The following is an 18,001-nucleotide window of genomic DNA, read 5'->3' as shown; positions in this document are numbered from 1 at the left end:
CACACAACACTCAACACAGTCAACTGATGGTAAGCTAAATGCCTTATTCTGAATCCAATGCAATACAAATATCTTTCCAATGAATTTAAGCACTGCTATCAATCTAAATATTACACAAAATTTCATGTTTTTAAGCAATATATTAAATTTAATGTCTCATAATTACTGTTCTATGTCAGGCTGACGATGCAGATGCTTTGAATTATGCAGCTTTGAGCCTTCAACAAAAACCCTCCACCTCTAGAAGACCCAGAGAAAGAAAATCGCAAGACAATTCAATATATGAGAAAAGATAAAAAAATTAGACGACAAAGAATTAACTTGACGGAGCTCAAACTCAAAACACACGGCAGCAACAAAAAGCACCGTCCTTTGATTGATTACGAAATCAATCAATTTTACTTAAATTGAAAATTTCAAGTATTCAAAGGTTTCTGTTTAGAACCCATAAAATGTAGAAATCAAGTCCACCAGATTTTACAAGCTGTGAACTTACAATGATAAGTGTTTAATTAAATGAACTAAGCCTTAATCATTATTAATTTTTTATTGATATCATTTGATCATAAATGTGTGCATTAAATAATGTTTAGTTTTTCTTGTTGCATTAGTGAAAACAATGTTTGGTTTTCCTTAGTGCACCACTCAGAGGTAAACTATTATGACACAAATCCAGTTACTTTGTAGAACTGAACTTTTAGCCTATAATATAAATTAATACATGTGATAAAATAAATGTAAACCCATGCTTTAAATCAAAGCACCAATGTTTGCTTTTATTGGATGATTGACCATTACCTTAACTGCTGTATATGTATATATATATGTGTATGTATATATATATATATATATATATATATATATATATACACACACTCATGTGGTATATATTGGTACATACATTTCTGTCTTAAGTTTAGAAGAGGTTGTGCAAATGACACATTATAGCAACAAAATGTGCTGAAATTGTGTTAAATACCTGTCCATGGTACTGAAATAACATTCTTGAGTCATACTGCTTTTGAAATGTATAGCAGCATGACTTCATTAGATACTGAATCTATCCAGACATTGATGGCATGCTTGTTCACAGATATGACTAAGCCCATTAATAAACTGTTCAGTGTTCATGAATTTTCCATGTGCAATATAATTATTGATTCAGCAATAGATACTAATAACTAATGTACTAATAGCTCATATTGACCTTTGACCTATGTCCAAGGTTCAAAGTAATCTTTTTATTTTTTTATTTTACACACCGTAGATAACTAAAGTAAAGCAATTATGAGTTTTATAATTGTCTTCTGCCATTTTAAAAGTTATATTGTCAATCTTTTTACCTGCAAATAATAAAGATGAGGACTGAGATTAATGTTTCTGTGCAGGTAATGGTAATTTGCCATTTACTCTTGCTTGTAAAAAAATGTTCATAAAATGTGTTTTTGTTCTGATTGTTCTAAAAAAAATTCCCCATGCCCTTTAATTTCTCATTCACATTGAGACACCTCAATACACAGTGTGGTACATGTTTAGTCCAACAACAAAACACAAGAACACAGAAAACACATATTAATATAATTAAAGGCTGAAGTTGTTCAGTGTATTTTTAGACTTGCTATATTGTAAACTTTAGCAACAACGAATGCAATATTATAAGTATTTCACTCTAATAAATGGCTTTAGGACAATATACAGTTTCCCAGTCTTATTACTGCTGTTTTCTTTTGCTAATGTTGCTTTAGATCAGAGGAATAAATCATATTATTTCACAACAGTGTAAACTACTAACAATTTAATTGCTTACAAAAAGCAGAGTAATTACTGAATTTTATAGTATATATTTTTAGTACTTTTAGCCACCCTGCTCTATTTTTACCTCCCACACTCATTCACAGCTCACAAACACTGTTCTGAGTGGAAATGATTTCACTGCACTTTTCCATTACATGCATTGTTTTTGTTCTTCTGACACTAATTATACAGTAAGTTCAACAATTGCCACAAAAATAGCTATTTTTAATAGCACGTTTTACATGTAATTATCTAGAAGATGCTTCAATAAATAAACAGATAAACAGTGACTAATAGTAACTACCTGATATAAATAACTAACAGATACGAGTAATAATTAATAATAATGAACTGAAAGGCAGAATAATAATGACAAATAATAGATAAAGTAGAACAAATAATGTAGAATTTATTCTCTCCATTTTCATTATCTTATTATTTGCTTCATAATTCAGTGGCCTCAAATGGTCCAAATACTTCATTTAGTTTGATTAAATATAATTCTGTGCATAACATTATGATGCGAAACGTAGGCAAACGCAGACAAATCACTTTTACGATTTCAAGGTTACAGTATACACTGGGACCAGCCTCAGTTCTGGTCATGAATTTCTGTTGTTGTATAATAGTGGTGCAGGATCCTCTAGCTGTGGTCAAAGAGTGAAAGCAGGAAGGAAGAAAAACATATGTTGTGTCCACAGCCAAACGCTTTAAAAATGTTTCCACCTTACAGAACTTGTCAATGTTACAGATACAGTCTTTTCTGCTGAAAAGCAACAAACAAACAACTGTTTCCAATATCATGGGGTGATACACATTTAAATTAACATTACTACTTTGTGTTAATAAATTTATGTGTATCAATAAATATTTGTACTATTAGTAGATGTTTCATTTATATTGCATTCAGGTGCAAATGTGTCAGTCTACTAGAAAACTTTAAATTTGCTGTTACTATGACCGTGAACATGGCATTAAAATGAACAGCATGGTGAATCAGCCAATAGAATCACATAAAGCTGCTTTTCTTTCATAAAGAGAGGTACAGCATATAAAGGTGAGTCTCTGTGTGTCTTTCTCTTTCAGAATGTTGAGAAGGAAGATAAACCTGATTCACCCTATGCCAACCGGTTTAGAACTATCTCCTAAAAATGATTAATCATTTTTTCATATTTTTGCCTTACCTTTCAAAATGTAAGTAATTATATTTTTGTGTTGCATAATAAAGCAATTTTACAGCAAGCAATACTATCCATTAACTCATCTACATTTCATTTTTTATTTTTCTAGGCAGCTCAGATAATGCAGACATCCGAGTCTCAGAATCATCTGAAGATTGTTCAAGCTGGACACAGTGCTAACTTCACCTGTATTTTTCCAAAAGAGTCAAGAACCACTGTTGCTTGGGTCAAACAAAGAGCTGGAGAGAAAAACTTTTGATTGCTTCATCATATCAAGCATTAGCTGTTGTGTTTGAAAATGACTTTGAAATTACTTGAATTTTTAATTAAGGTTTTCAGACACCTTGGAATATAATTGCTCTGGTTGTAGGAACTTTAAACTGTTTATCAGTGATTGTGATCATATTTCTGGGCACACAATTGTGCATGCAGTGATGAAAAGGTAGGAATTACTGCATAACATTTCTCTAATATGTGAGCAAATCAACATTCTTCAATGACAGTGCCGTTATGTGTTCCAATTCTTATTATTTAAGATGGGACTCAGAATATTCAGATTGGTCACTTAAAGGTAAGCAGGGAAAATATTTCATGTGTTTTCATACCATATGTTGCCTATGTAATTCAATATAAATGCCCAGTCTTTATAGGCAATATATTTGACTCATATATATCATAATTGTTCTAGGATGAAGACAGCCATGCTTCTAATTATGCTGCTTTGAGCTTTCAACAAAAGTCCAGCGCCCCTAGAAGACCCAGAGAAAAATATACAAGATAATTCAATATATGCACATGAGAAATCGATACATTTTGTGTAAAAAAAAAAAGCGCTTTAATTGATAAAACCAACAGACATTTTAATCTCTTAATTACACAAAAAAAAAAAAGATTATTGGAGTACTATAGTAGTAAAATAATGTTTCAGTTTTTCTACTTCAAAATTTCACATTTAATTCAGTGTGTTACTGGCTGTTTCTTTGTAATTAATTGTGAAATTTACTAGCAGTTTCCTGAATTGAGTGAAAATTGTTTCTAGACAAAAATTTTAAGTGTAAATTAAATTATTCTGTCAAATAAACTGAACTGATTGACATAATTTTAAGCGACCCTTATGGACCCTTGTTTGTTGGATTTTTGCATCAACGTGTTTTACTAGATTTAAGGATCTGCACATGCTAACATATATACATTTTAGATTGACTGATTTGTTGAAAAAGACTGAAGTTGAGAAGAGCTAGAGAAGGTGAAATCCCTGTCCGTGGCACTGAAATGTGACAATTGTGACCATGCATTATTTTCTAGTTAAGCAGACTCCTGCTTTAATAAGGTAGTTAGACTACACTGTTCTACTATACTACTGCACTACCACATACTGATGATGATTACTCATGACAACTACATTAATTAATGTCAGTATATACCTCCCATGTGTCTAGAATGTAGTGTAAGCAATATTTTCACATGAACATTAAAGAGAATGTTGCAGAAGTATATTTATTGACCTATAGGGTGATAGATACCCTTGTGGTCCATGAATCAAAAACAAAATAGATAATGTATCAACTTACATGTAATGATTAAAATAAATAAACATAAATACATAATCAATCATATCTGGGACAGCATTAGTCTGCATCATGTTTTTAAAGAGTTACAAAAAATGATGCTGCCCAGTATTATCGATAAATGTCTCATGAGGCCCCTCTAGTGGACACCTGTGACAAAACTTTATCATAAAACCAAAATATGAGGCTGAGGCCTGTACTACAATCAACTGAAGGTATTAGAAAATCCCACATTTATGCTAAAATGTTAAATCCTGATGTTAAAATCCTAACTTACTCAAATTACTGTCAGGTTTAAGAGACTGTTTTTAAGGTATGTCTCTTATGGACAAAAAGTATGTCCTCTTTGACCACAGCTAAAAACTGAAACATTTAAGGTTACTGCTATTTCCATTTATTGTTTTATTTTATTGCTTCCATTTTCCTAAATTAAAATGTTCACATTTTATGTTTATATTATATTTTTATGTTTATATTTTATTAAAGTTAATAAAGCATGTTCATTTAAATACACAGCATAGTAAAATGGAAAATAACTTTGTGTCCTGTTAAATGCACACATTGTAACTTGTAAGCCGAGCTGAGCATATAAGGTGTTTGTAGTGTTCAAATAAACTGTTACTATTTATACGATGTGTTTGTCACCCAGCAGTAATCATTGATAGGTAATTTATTCCTTTACTAATGCAAGGTGAATTAATTACTGAGAAAGGTGCATGTGTGGTTTTTGATTCAGAGAGCAGTATGAAACACATCAGTGGGTCAGTCCTGTGGTTGGAAAATGCTCAAACCACACTGTGCACAATCATGCATGCAAACGTACGCATACAGAAGCACAAAGGTTCACAATAACCTCTTGCAAGTAAAATAGTTAATGGGGTCATATGATGTTGCTAAAAAGAACATTATTTTGTGTATTTGGTCTAATGAAATGTGTTTATGCGGTTTAAGGTTCAAAAAACACATTATTTTCCACATACTGTACATTATTGTTTCTCCTCTATGCCCTGCCTTTCTGAAATGAGTAGATTTTTACAAAGCTCATCGGTCTGAAAAGCAAGGTGTGCTCTCGAAACACAGCGTCACACACGGCGGGCTTGAGTGAGCGGCGGCCAGCGGATTCGATGAAGGAGCGGCTGGCGGGCTTGCGGCAACCACATGTGACGACCCCGGGCTGGACTCTGGATATCGGGATACCGGGATATCGTCCTCTTTTGGAAGGCCAAACAAAGTAGTTTCGCTTTCACAACGAAACACACAGCGTCACACACAGCAGGCTAGAGTGAGCGGTGGCGGGCGGGCTTGAGAACGGCACGGCCAGCGGATTCGATGAAGGAGCGGCTCTTTGCAACTTTACAGATCTTCTTTATGCACCAAGAGCTTGTAACACTCCAAAGAGAAAGGAAAAATTGAAATCGCATCATATGACCCCTTTAAAGTTTGCATATACTAACCCTTTTCATATACTTATTTGGAGAATTCTTCATCAGATCGAAATCTTTTATATTAAGCTACAACACTTGAAAAAAATATAGTATATATATATATTGTATATACCCTATCTATATATATTATATAAAGTAACTTTCAATTTAGAATTTAGAATGCTTCAGAATTTCAATGTATTCAGTGCTGACAGTCATGCCTAAAGTTAAATGTTTCTCTGCTGATGTTCAACACAGCACTTCTCAGTCTGTTCTGAGCAGCTTCTTCCTGTCAGTCACTCTACAGGAAATTATGTACTTTGTCTTTTCTCTTCTGACTGGTGCTCTAGTTGAGTGGTGCTCACATGTTCTTACATGGACATATGCTGACTTTGTGGAGGAGTCTGTGCTTTGTGGTATTAATGGCTTAAAGCCCAGAGTATTCCACTGCATAACTAGGTTTGTTTGGGCCCCAGTGCAAAAACACTTGATGGGGCCCCCACCACTGCAACCACCTGCCAGCTTAAACACAGGAAATGTGCATTTTCACATTGTAATTTTGTGCTTACCATCTCAACCAAGTTGGTGGTCTCAAGGCATCTTTCACAAACTACGAAAAGTTCAATGTCTATGTGTCTTCTTAGATCAAACTTCCCCTAAAGGAATTTTACAATATTAACCCAGTTATATCTTCAAAACAACAACCCCATTTTTAAAAGAGCAAGCACAACTCGCATTTCATTCAGAAATATGAAATTCATTCTGAGATTGTTTGAAATTAGAAATATTTACATTTTTCTCTTTCATGTTTAGATTAAGGTGTAAGTCATGTACTAATGTATGCATGCTAACACCATTGCTGTCAAATGCCAAAATATAAAAAAAAAAAAAACATAACATTAAATAGTCCATAAGCTTTAGGCTCTGTACTGCAAGTCTTACATAGCAATAGCTTTACGTGAGAACAGGTCAAAATTGAATTGATTACTCACAGAAAATCTTCCCCTCTTGTTTACATTTCTGTGTCCAGAAGGTGGAAGTAAACTATTCAGAGTACACTTATACAGACACACGTAAGAAGTCATAGGAAATATTATTTTGCATTTCTGTTTTTTTAAACAATAAAAGAAAAATCCAGTATTGAGTTTCCAAAAAGAGGAAAAATATTTTTTTTAAATGGATTGCTGCAGACAGAAGAGAGCAAAGTGAACAGTACCTCGTATTAGAAATCCCACTGCAGCTGCTTTTGCTACTGTTTTGTTTAAATGTCAAAGTAATATAAAACCATGTATACTCATTTTATAAAAATGTACACAATTTTTTTTACGTCATCAGTCTGTCAAAAGAAGAAAAATGTAAAGGCCATTTGAAGGTTTGTGTGCTTTCAATGAAAGAAATGCTTATGTTACATGTGGTGTGTGTTTTTTCTATTTTTCACACTTCAGAGGCACTTGTAGTGGGGCGTCGATCTTTTGAGTAGGTCAGTTTCATAATAAAGAGATTGTCTTTCGTGTAGTTCATGCCGCAGATATCCTACCACTTTAGTTTAGTTTAGTTGCTATTGAGTTGGCCCTTTTTTCTTTTCTTTTTTACACCTGAATCCAATCTTTTCATTTACTATAATCAAGTAAATCCAGCTCTGTTCATATATTTATAGGTGAAAGGTAATTCATTCAGTCAACCAGTACAAAGAAGAAGAAAGGGAGATTTATTGAGGTAACTATCTCAGTTTCTACATGACACAACAATGTGGAAAACAAAGACTTGCATTATTTTACAAAATGCTGTAAAATAACGTAAATGAATACATTTTTGGTCATATATATATATCTATATATATTTTTTTTTATATAAGTAATATGTGACAAACTAGAATTGCATAATTGTATAATAATGCATATAATATAACAATAATTATTTTTTCCCCCTCTAGATGATTTAACCTGTTTGGAGTTGATGTGACAAAATTATTCAGCATTTTTTTATACTACTGCTTTACCTTTTAAAGTGTAAGTTACTATTTTGTATTCTGTTAATCTCAGACCTACACTTCGACTAAATGGTAATGTCTAAAAAGATAGACATCCTACTTGTTTTCAATGTGTTTGAACAAAGCAAATCTACTGTACAGCAGGCAATGCTCACTGTTCTCTTATTCCATTTCTAGGCAGCTCAGATAATGCAGACATCGAGTCTCAGAATCATCTGAAGATTGTTCAAGCAGGAGACAGTGTTAACCTCACCTGTATTTTTCCAAAAGAGTCAAGAACCACTGTTGCTTGGGTCAAACAAAGAGCTGGAGAGAAACCCCTTTTAATCACTTCATCATATCAAGCTTTACCTGCCGTCTTTGAAAATGACTTTAACAAACATAATCGCTTTTTTGTAGAAAAAGATGACAGCCGTTTTAATCTGAGCATCACAAATGCAAAAGAATCGGACACTGCAATATACTATTGTGTTAAATATATATATAAGTTCATATTTGGGCAAGGCACTGATATCATTGTTAAAGGTAAGCAGAATGTTTTCTTCAATTTTACTGTGGTACATGTATTTTGGCACATTGTGTCTGGTCAAATTACAATCATGTTATTGTTGTTTATTTTCTTTTTAGGCAGACGACTAAACATGCACTCTGACGATCAGACAGCTGTGATAGATCCAGTGCATCCAGAAGACTCTGCAGTGGCGCTGCAGTGCACTGTCCTCACTCAGAGCTGTGCAGGAGAACACAACGTCTACTGGTTCAGACGTGAATCTGGAGAATCTCCTCCAGGAATTATATTCACTCAGGAGCGCAGGAACGCTCAATGTGAGAGGAGCTCTGATGTGAACTCTACTGCACACAAATGTATCTACAACCTGCCCAAGAGAAACCTCAGTCACTCTGATGCTGGGATTTACTACTGCGCTGTGGCCGCATGTGGAGAAATACTGTTTGGAGATGCACGAAAACCTGATTTGCCTAGGCCAGGTATCCATTAATTTTGCTAAAAAAAAAAATAATTATTGTGGGCTCATGATGTTGTTGCATCATTAATATCTTTGAAAAATTATGTTGTCTTTTTCATATCTAAAGATACACCATGGAGCACAATTACCCTAGTTTTAGCATCTTCAAACTGTTTATCTGTGATTGTGATCATAATTCTGGGTGCACAGTTGCACAAGCACCGGCAAAAAGGTAAGATTTACATGCTTTATCGCACTTCAAGTCATAATAGTCAAATCAATATCAGTTTCAGTGCAGTTGTAACATATGAATTCTTATTGTTCATTCAAGATGAAATCCCCTACATTGTGCTGGATAAATCAATGGTAAGCCCATGCTTGCTTTCAGACTCATGCCAATATATATAAAATGTGAAAATGCTTAATGACTGCATTAAATTTGTTTTTCCAATTTATATTTCAATTAGTCAGTATGTCCATAATCAAACTATTGAAACAATGTATTATTGTTAACTGTGGTTCTGTTTCAGGCTGATGTCACCACTACTGTAAATTATACAATGTTTCACAAGCATCTTTAACATTTAGAAGACTCTTGGAATAAAACTGGTATGAAAAGTGAGACATGAGAAATTTGACTTCTATATCTATATCTATCTCCTATATTACCTCATCTATATGAGAATTAAAATATATGCTCTGTGTTTGCTCCTCTGACTAGTATTCTGGATTTCCACAGCCTCACTTACAGCTTTATTTTGACCTTTAATCAATTCATGACTCTTTTCTTTCCTTAGCCATTAACTGTGAAAAGGGCAGAGAGGTAACGGAGCAAAACTGATTCCAATGTTTTTGTAACATGCCTTCATCTGGTCGGATTTTAACAGATTTATCGACACACAGATTTATCTTTTGCTGCTTTTGATATCTCACAATCCAGCGCCTGCATTTCTAGCAATTGGTTGAAAGAATAATATCAACTTGTGAGTCGATTTTTGTGAGTCAAACACATCCATTAGTTTGTATAAAAAAATAAGCAATACATTTACAATAATACATGTACAATGGAAGCCTGACTGTGTAAATCAGCATCAAGTTACAAATGTTGCTGATAGAGCTTAAGTTGTACTGTATAAAACCTCAAACATTTTTAATATTGTTTTCTAATAGTGAAAGACTGTGTTATATTCCCATTTTAAATTGATCATGATTATATGCAAGCTATAAATAAAAAGAAAATGCCTTTTAATTGAAATATTAATGTTTTGTGCTTAAAATATATAGTTTGAATGCTTTTTGTCTCATGCTGAATATGTGATTTTTAAATAAAATTATAAAAATGAAATACTAGTGTATCTAATTTGTCTTAAAAGATGTCAGATATCAGGACATCAAGACAGGAAAGAAATATGTATGTATCACAATATAATTGTGCTATTTCCTAATACATGAAAAATGAAATTTAATTCTGTAGAGTATATTTTAATGCATATGGGAAATCTAAACAAACAAGTGCCCCTCTAGAGGAGTTAGTAAAACACTAACCAGGCCTGTAGTGTATTTTGTCTGAATTTTCAAACAGTATACTTTACATCATTATTATTCCAACAAGACATATTTATTAGTTGTTTAGGGTCTGGAACAAAATATGTTGTTGACAAATATCCTCAGACCAGTTTTTTTTTTTATTTTGAAAGTTACTCTTTATTTCCTGGGCTTTATTTTGTCTTCTATTCTAATAGTGTAATGTTAACATGGGCTAAATCAGTATTCCCTATTACACCCCTTTCTCCTCTTGACTAAATCTGAACTTCAGTACACAAAAAACTGGATAATGTATTTACCTCATTCTTTTGTCATAACTCAACTGTCTGTGTGTGTGTGTGTGTGTGTGTGTGTGTGTTTGTTTGTTTTGTTTTGTTTTTTACATTAAGATATCTTCTTTTTCTGTCAAAGGAAAGCAAAGTTCAGTGGTTGTCCTGTTGAAAGGCGTTTCTGTGGTTTCGATTCAAAGTGTGGTGCAATAAAAAGAAAAAAAAAGAAAGAGGCCAGTTTGGGTAGGAAACGATAGTCTGGGTAGGAAATGTTTTTAATCTTCCACCCAAAAAAATGCAACAATATAACTTAGGAGTGAGTGGCTTTACATTTCTGTAAATAGCCAAACATAAAGGCTGCTTTATACATTATTGTTTCTGTATCTTTTATTCATTGCTGCATGCTTTTTCTTTTTATGCATAACACCATCCAAACAGACTTTTCATTTATCAAGTATGCAGTTTCACTCAAAATATTCCCGCTAACACATTTAAAGGGGTCATATCACAGCCTGTAAGTAAGTTTTCTCATATTTAAAGAATTTGCCACTGATGATTCAAACGCAAGTTTTGAGTAGAGTAGGCCTTGTTGTTTGTCCTTTCTCTGATAACAAATGCAGACATGGTTTTATGTTTACGCAGCGCGATACGCAACACAACACGTAAAAAGACAGTATAAGTCATTATAATCAGTAATTATGTCCACACTGGATGCAACAAATGCCTCGTTTATAATGGGTTTTATTGGTTTTGTCTCGTCGCGCCGGGACACGGCATCACATTATGGTAAGTGGAGTAACATTTCCGTCACACACTTGAGGTATTCGGCCACAGTATGTGGAAAATAATGTGTTTTGAACCTTAAACCGCATAAACACATTTCATTACAACAAATACACAAAATAATGTTATTTTTAGCAACATCATATGACCCCTTTAACAAAAACACATACTGACAGAACTACTGAAGTGGTCTCTATTGATTGCATAGCATATTTGGTATAGGCCTATTTTATCTTGAATTTATGCTCATGAATACGCTTTCTTGAAATGCTACAAAAAATTAATTTCAAGTTTATTTTTTTAAAACACTACAACAGACAACAAACATTAAGTTTTATTCTCTGATATATTCTATGTTATTAATACATATAGCAAACAAATGCAATTTACACAATTAGCCTATCACGACTTTACTATGCATAATATTGGTCATTTCTGTGAAAACTCAGAGCTAACAAATAATCAGGATATTGGAGAAAACAAACGGTTAATTTTATCATATTCCTGAGTTCTTTTTATCCTATGGATGAAATATGACTGCAACCTCTATGACAAACATTTCTCCAAGAATTAGTAGAGGCCTGCAGAGATATTGAAGCACATGTATGGCAGGTAGGCTATCGATTCGAAATACACGCCGTTTTTATGGTGAGGAAAGCCACCTGCTGGTTTAACAGGAGCCTAAAATTAAATTAATCACTTTTTTCTCATTCTCATTTATTTCTATTTATTTACTTATCTCTTGATACTATGCAGTAAGTGTACAAACAAATAATGCCAAAAAGTTCATCCAATCAAGTTGACGTCTTTGACGTTCTCAAGTAAAGCGCGAGTCTAAGCTCCGCCCCTTATTAGAGTCTTCAGGGCTCTCGTTTCAGATTGACAAATTCATCAGCCAATCAAATTGTTCGATTTGCACCTGGTGGTAGACTTTCAGATATGTCATGAAGATTCTGCCTGGATGATTGGATCTTTGTTCTAACCAAGAGGTGCTTTATACACGTTGTCTTTTGTCTGCTATTTGTTTGTTTGTTTGTTTGTTTGTTTGTTTGTTTGTATGTATGTATGTATGTATGTATGCATGTATGCATGTATGTATGTATGTATTGGGAAGCAGTAATGCCCAGTATTAGATATTAATTTGTTTCTAGCTATTTTACAATTTAATTTACCTTTGTCATCATGTAGCACTAGAGTTTAATTCATTTCTTAAGAAAGTACAACAATCAATCTATATTAACATAAACTGTTTTAAACCACATATACAAACGGTTTTGTATGATGTATAACTTTTAAAAAGGAGTATTTATTCATCTTTCATATTTTCTTATAATAAACTTTTTTTTTTTCATTTGCCTTTGTTTTTTTTTGTTTTTTTAACACAGTAGCATAGATTTATAATGTCAGACATTTATTGGTTATAGACCATAACATGAAAATAATTAGGCTATAGCCATATTAGCCCAAATTTAATCACTAATGGTTGTGGCTGTCTTTGTATTAGAAAACAAATGGATCATGAAAACAAGTAATGTTTATACTTTGAACATTCCTTGAAAATTGACAAAATACATAATTCTTGCTCTACATTATGAACTTAAGTAGTTGAGAGGTAGCAAAAAATCTATTGTGCACCATTCTAATATGAACTAATATGAAGAAAAAGTCCATTAAAAAAAGGAAAGGTACTGGTAATTTTCTGCCAGGACATTATCAATTAAGTTCACAGACATGTCCTTTATCCCTAAAACACAATACAATGTAATCCTTAATTAAAATATGGGTAAAACATCTGTGATAAATCAATCTGGAAAAAATCCTTCATATTAACACAGTACACTGGGTCCTATTTTTATAGACTTTTCTTAGAGTGTGCAAATATAGACAAAGCATGCATGCATGAATAAATCATGCAATAGTTAAACTTGATCATGCCCTTGCCATCTGTCAACCCCTTGATTCAAACTATTTTCAAACTCTGATATATTCTATGTTATTAATACATATAGCAAACAAATGCAATTTACACAATTAGCCTATCACGACTTTACTATGCATAATATTGGTCATTTCTGTGAAAACTCAGAGCTAACAAATAATCAGGATATTGGAGAAAACAAACGGTTAATTTTATCATATTCCTGAGTTCTTTTTATCCTATGGATGAAATATGACTGCAACCTCTATGACAAACATTTCTCCAAGAATTAGTAGAGGCCTGCAGAGATATTGAAGCACATGTATGGCAGGTAGGCTATCGATTCGAAATACACGCCGTTTTTATGGTGAGGAAAGCCACCTGCTGGTTTAACAGGAGCCTAAAATTAAATTAATCACTTTTTTCTCATTCTCATTTATTTCTATTTATTTACTTATCTCTTGATACTATGCAGTAAGTGTACAAACAAATAATGCCAAAAAGTTCATCCAATCAAGTTGACGTCTTTGACGTTCTCAAGTAAAGCGCGAGTCTAAGCTCCGCCCCTTATTAGAGTCTTCAGGGCTCTCGTTTCAGATTGACAAATTCATCAGCCAATCAAATTGTTCGATTTGCACCTGGTGGTAGACTTTCAGATATGTCATGAAGATTCTGCCTGGATGATTGGATCTTTGTTCTAACCAAGAGGTGCTTTATACACGTTGTCTTTTGTCTGCTATTTGTTTGTTTGTTTGTTTGTTTGTTTGTTTGTTTGTATGTATGTATGTATGTATGTATGCATGTATGCATGTATGTATGTATGTATTGGGAAGCAGTAATGCCCAGTATTAGATATTAATTTGTTTCTAGCTATTTTACAATTTAATTTACCTTTGTCATCATGTAGCACTAGAGTTTAATTCATTTCTTAAGAAAGTACAACAATCAATCTATATTAACATAAACTGTTTTAAACCACATATACAAACGGTTTTGTATGATGTATAACTTTTAAAAAGGAGTATTTATTCATCTTTCATATTTTCTTATAATAAACTTTTTTTTTTTCATTTGCCTTTGTTTTTTTTTGTTTTTTTAACACAGTAGCATAGATTTATAATGTCAGACATTTATTGGTTATAGACCATAACATGAAAATAATTAGGCTATAGCCATATTAGCCCAAATTTAATCACTAATGGTTGTGGCTGTCTTTGTATTAGAAAACAAATGGATCATGAAAACAAGTAATGTTTATACTTTGAACATTCCTTGAAAATTGACAAAATACATAATTCTTGCTCTACATTATGAACTTAAGTAGTTGAGAGGTAGCAAAAAATCTATTGTGCACCATTCTAATATGAACTAATATGAAGAAAAAGTCCATTAAAAAAAGGAAAGGTACTGGTAATTTTCTGCCAGGACATTATCAATTAAGTTCACAGACATGTCCTTTATCCCTAAAACACAATACAATGTAATCCTTAATTAAAATATGGGTAAAACATCTGTGATAAATCAATCTGGAAAAAATCCTTCATATTAACACAGTACACTGGGTCCTATTTTTATAGACTTTTCTTAGAGTGTGCAAATATAGACAAAGCATGCATGCATGAATAAATCATGCAATAGTTAAACTTGATCATGCCCTTGCCATCTGTCAACCCCTTGATTCAAACTATTTTCAAAATTTATTTAAAAGTTTCATATCTTGGACACACATCAAGGGGTGTGAATGCATAAAAGTTTAGGTGAAAGTGCATATGTGCATCAGTTGTGTGAAGCAGAGGCCGATGGACACATGGTAAGACCGCGGTCTAGTCTGATCTACCATTATTCTTTACCATGTGTTAATGGATTGATAGTGTGCTCATCATTCGCTTTTTCAGGGGAATTCAAAGCACGATTATTTTGGAAGACGACTGATCATGAGATATTACTTAATTGTTTTACTTGCCTCAATAGGTAAATTAACCTATATGTGATTTTAAATATTAAACAACTATTTATTTACAACTTATTTAACACTACATAACACTTTCAACTCTAAAGGTACCTGTTGTGTTCTTCATTTTGCAGTCTGTTCCTCTGATGTGGATGTTGTTCAGGAGGATAATGTAAAAATAGTTCGAGCTGGAGAGGATGTGCACCTCACTTGCACCTTTTCAAGTCTTCTGCAAACGACAACAGCGTGGTTTAAACAGACGGCTGATAGAAAAAACGTACAAATTGTGTCTTTCTATATAAAGCTACAACCCAGCTGGAACAAGGACTTTGAGAAAGCAAATCATTTTATTGTTATTAAAGGAGATGATCATTTTAATCTGATCATTTTAAAGACAAAGCCTTCAGACTCAGCAACATATTTCTGTGTAGTCTCATCACATTACAGCACTGGAATGGGTGCAGGCACTAGATTACTTGTCAAAGATATGGTTTCAAATGTGTGTTGATTGTATTAAATGATTTGTGGCTTTGTTTTTCTATTAAATGTCACTTTTATGTCCTTTTCAAGATGCAGCTGTGGACAGACACATAACTCTTCAGCAGTCTTCGATAGACAAGCTTCATCCAGTGGATTCTGTGAGTTTGCAGTGCAGCATCTTCACTGAGAGCTGTGCAGGAGAGCACAGTGTCTACTGGTTCAGGCAAAGCTTGGGAGAATCTCAAGGGATACTTTACACAAAAGGAGAGAGAAATGGTCAGTGTCAGAACAGCACTGAGTCTCAAACACAGAGCTGTGTCTACAATCTGTTCAAGAGCAACATCAGTCACTCTGATGCTGGGATTTACTACTGTGCTGTGGCCGCGTGTGGAGAGATACTGTTTGGAAAAGGAACTGAACTAAATTTTAGAGGTAAGATGAAGGTGAAAATTGGTTTAAATTGGTTTGGTTTGATCTTTCCTCTCTGGAAAAGCATTTGATTCATAAAGTGGAATACAAGATACTGAACTGATCTAATAAAAGTAAATAAATACATAAAAAGTTATTTAAGAAATTAAAGTTCACTTTCTTTCAGAGAGTGTTGATGTGACCCCAACTCTTCTTGCGCTTGGATTATCAAACATCATATTTTTTGCCCTTTTTGTTTTTCTGGGAATAAAACTATACAGGGTTCAGAATAAAGGTAAGTCTTTTTGTATAAAATAATTTTTTACAGTGCAATAATTTTATATAATGCAAAAACTGACAATCTGAAAATAACACATATAACTGCCATTTATAATAACAATAGTGTTTCTTCAATTTTCCAAAGTGCCTACATCTCAAGAGAGTCAAGTACATCATTTTCTTCTTTTTGAGATCTTACATGTAGAAATAGTGACTCCAATTACAGTAATCTGTTTTATCAATTAGTACTTTTTAAAAAATATAAAAACGTTAGGATTTTGGTGTACGTTATGCCATATCCCATGTCGTTTTCCTCTCATAATTGGAGTTTCTTTTCTCTCTTTAAATTAGAATGAAGACACTCTGAATTATGCAGCCATTAGTTTTGGTCAGAAACCTCTGAACACTAGAAGAGCCAAAGCAAAGATCAGTCAGGACCAGTCTCTGTACGCACATGTCAGATCACACCAGTGACATTCACAGGTTTAGAGGAACATCTTCTACAATGCAGACATGTTTCCATCATTAACATACTTAAATCATCCATTTAATTTGTCAGAATAATTTCAGTAATTTCTATTCCATTTTAGTTTAGGTTGATTTTCTGAAATTAAATTTAAAGAACAGTCTGAGATTGTACAGTGCAATGAATTTATCACTGCTGAGTCTGACACCACTATGATTTTTGTTTGAATTTGGCAGCAATTACAAGTGTACTTGGCAAATATGTTGTAAAAGACACTTGTATTAAAGTTGAATCTATAATGCCTGCATGGATCATGTCTAGGTTTTTCCATGAAATTAGTGATAAAATGGCATGCTGTTAGTTCAAATAACAGTAGTTAACAATGTCATTAAAATATGGATTGCAAGACGATCTCTATAGGTGACATATTTAAATGACTTTAAATGTTTAAATACTGTGCTATTTAGACTTTGTACTGTATTGTTAGATATATGAGTTTGTTTGACTTATATATGAATAATTGTGGGAAAGAAAGGTAGTGTGTGTTTGTGTGCCCATGTTTTTGTGGATCCATGCATGTAGGCCTATGTTAGACTGTGTGTTCTTTTCTTGGCAGCTTTGGAACTTCATGTTATGGTATGTTCCATTTTACAGTCTCCTTATGAATCTCGCGCGTGTGTGTGTGCTTCATTTGTATCTTCTAAATGATAATAAATATATATGTGAATGCAGCATGTCATGTGCATAGCCTATGTTCATGTGTGATGTTCATGTCCATTGTCATATTGTAGTGTTTGCAATTCACAAGAATTAACACTGAGGATTAAGACAAACTGATGGTGGTAACAGCATAGTTTGTTTACTTATTTATGTATTTACGGAGGTGCTAGAGAGTAGCATTTTCACCCAGCTCCGTCACACTTGGTGGAATAAATCATATAAAACTTCGTTACTCCTACTTCTATGTTCATGTGTGATGT

At 33.2% G+C, this 18,001-nt stretch overlaps 1 pseudogene; it reads left to right on the top strand.

Annotated features, from left to right (window-relative positions):
* The first annotated feature begins 2,945 nt into the window (after window positions 1-2,945).
* Window positions 2,946-17,029, top strand: LOC107679236 (uncharacterized; annotated as a pseudogene).
* Window positions 17,030-18,001: the final 972 nt, after the last annotated feature.

The sequence above is a fragment of the Sinocyclocheilus anshuiensis genome, unplaced genomic scaffold (genome assembly GCF_001515605.1).
Source record: "Sinocyclocheilus anshuiensis isolate Anshui unplaced genomic scaffold, SAMN03320099.WGS_v1.1 scaffold1644, whole genome shotgun sequence".
Classification (NCBI taxonomy): Eukaryota; Metazoa; Chordata; class Actinopteri; order Cypriniformes; family Cyprinidae; genus Sinocyclocheilus; species Sinocyclocheilus anshuiensis.
This window is presented reverse-complemented; position numbering and strand designations above follow the sequence as displayed.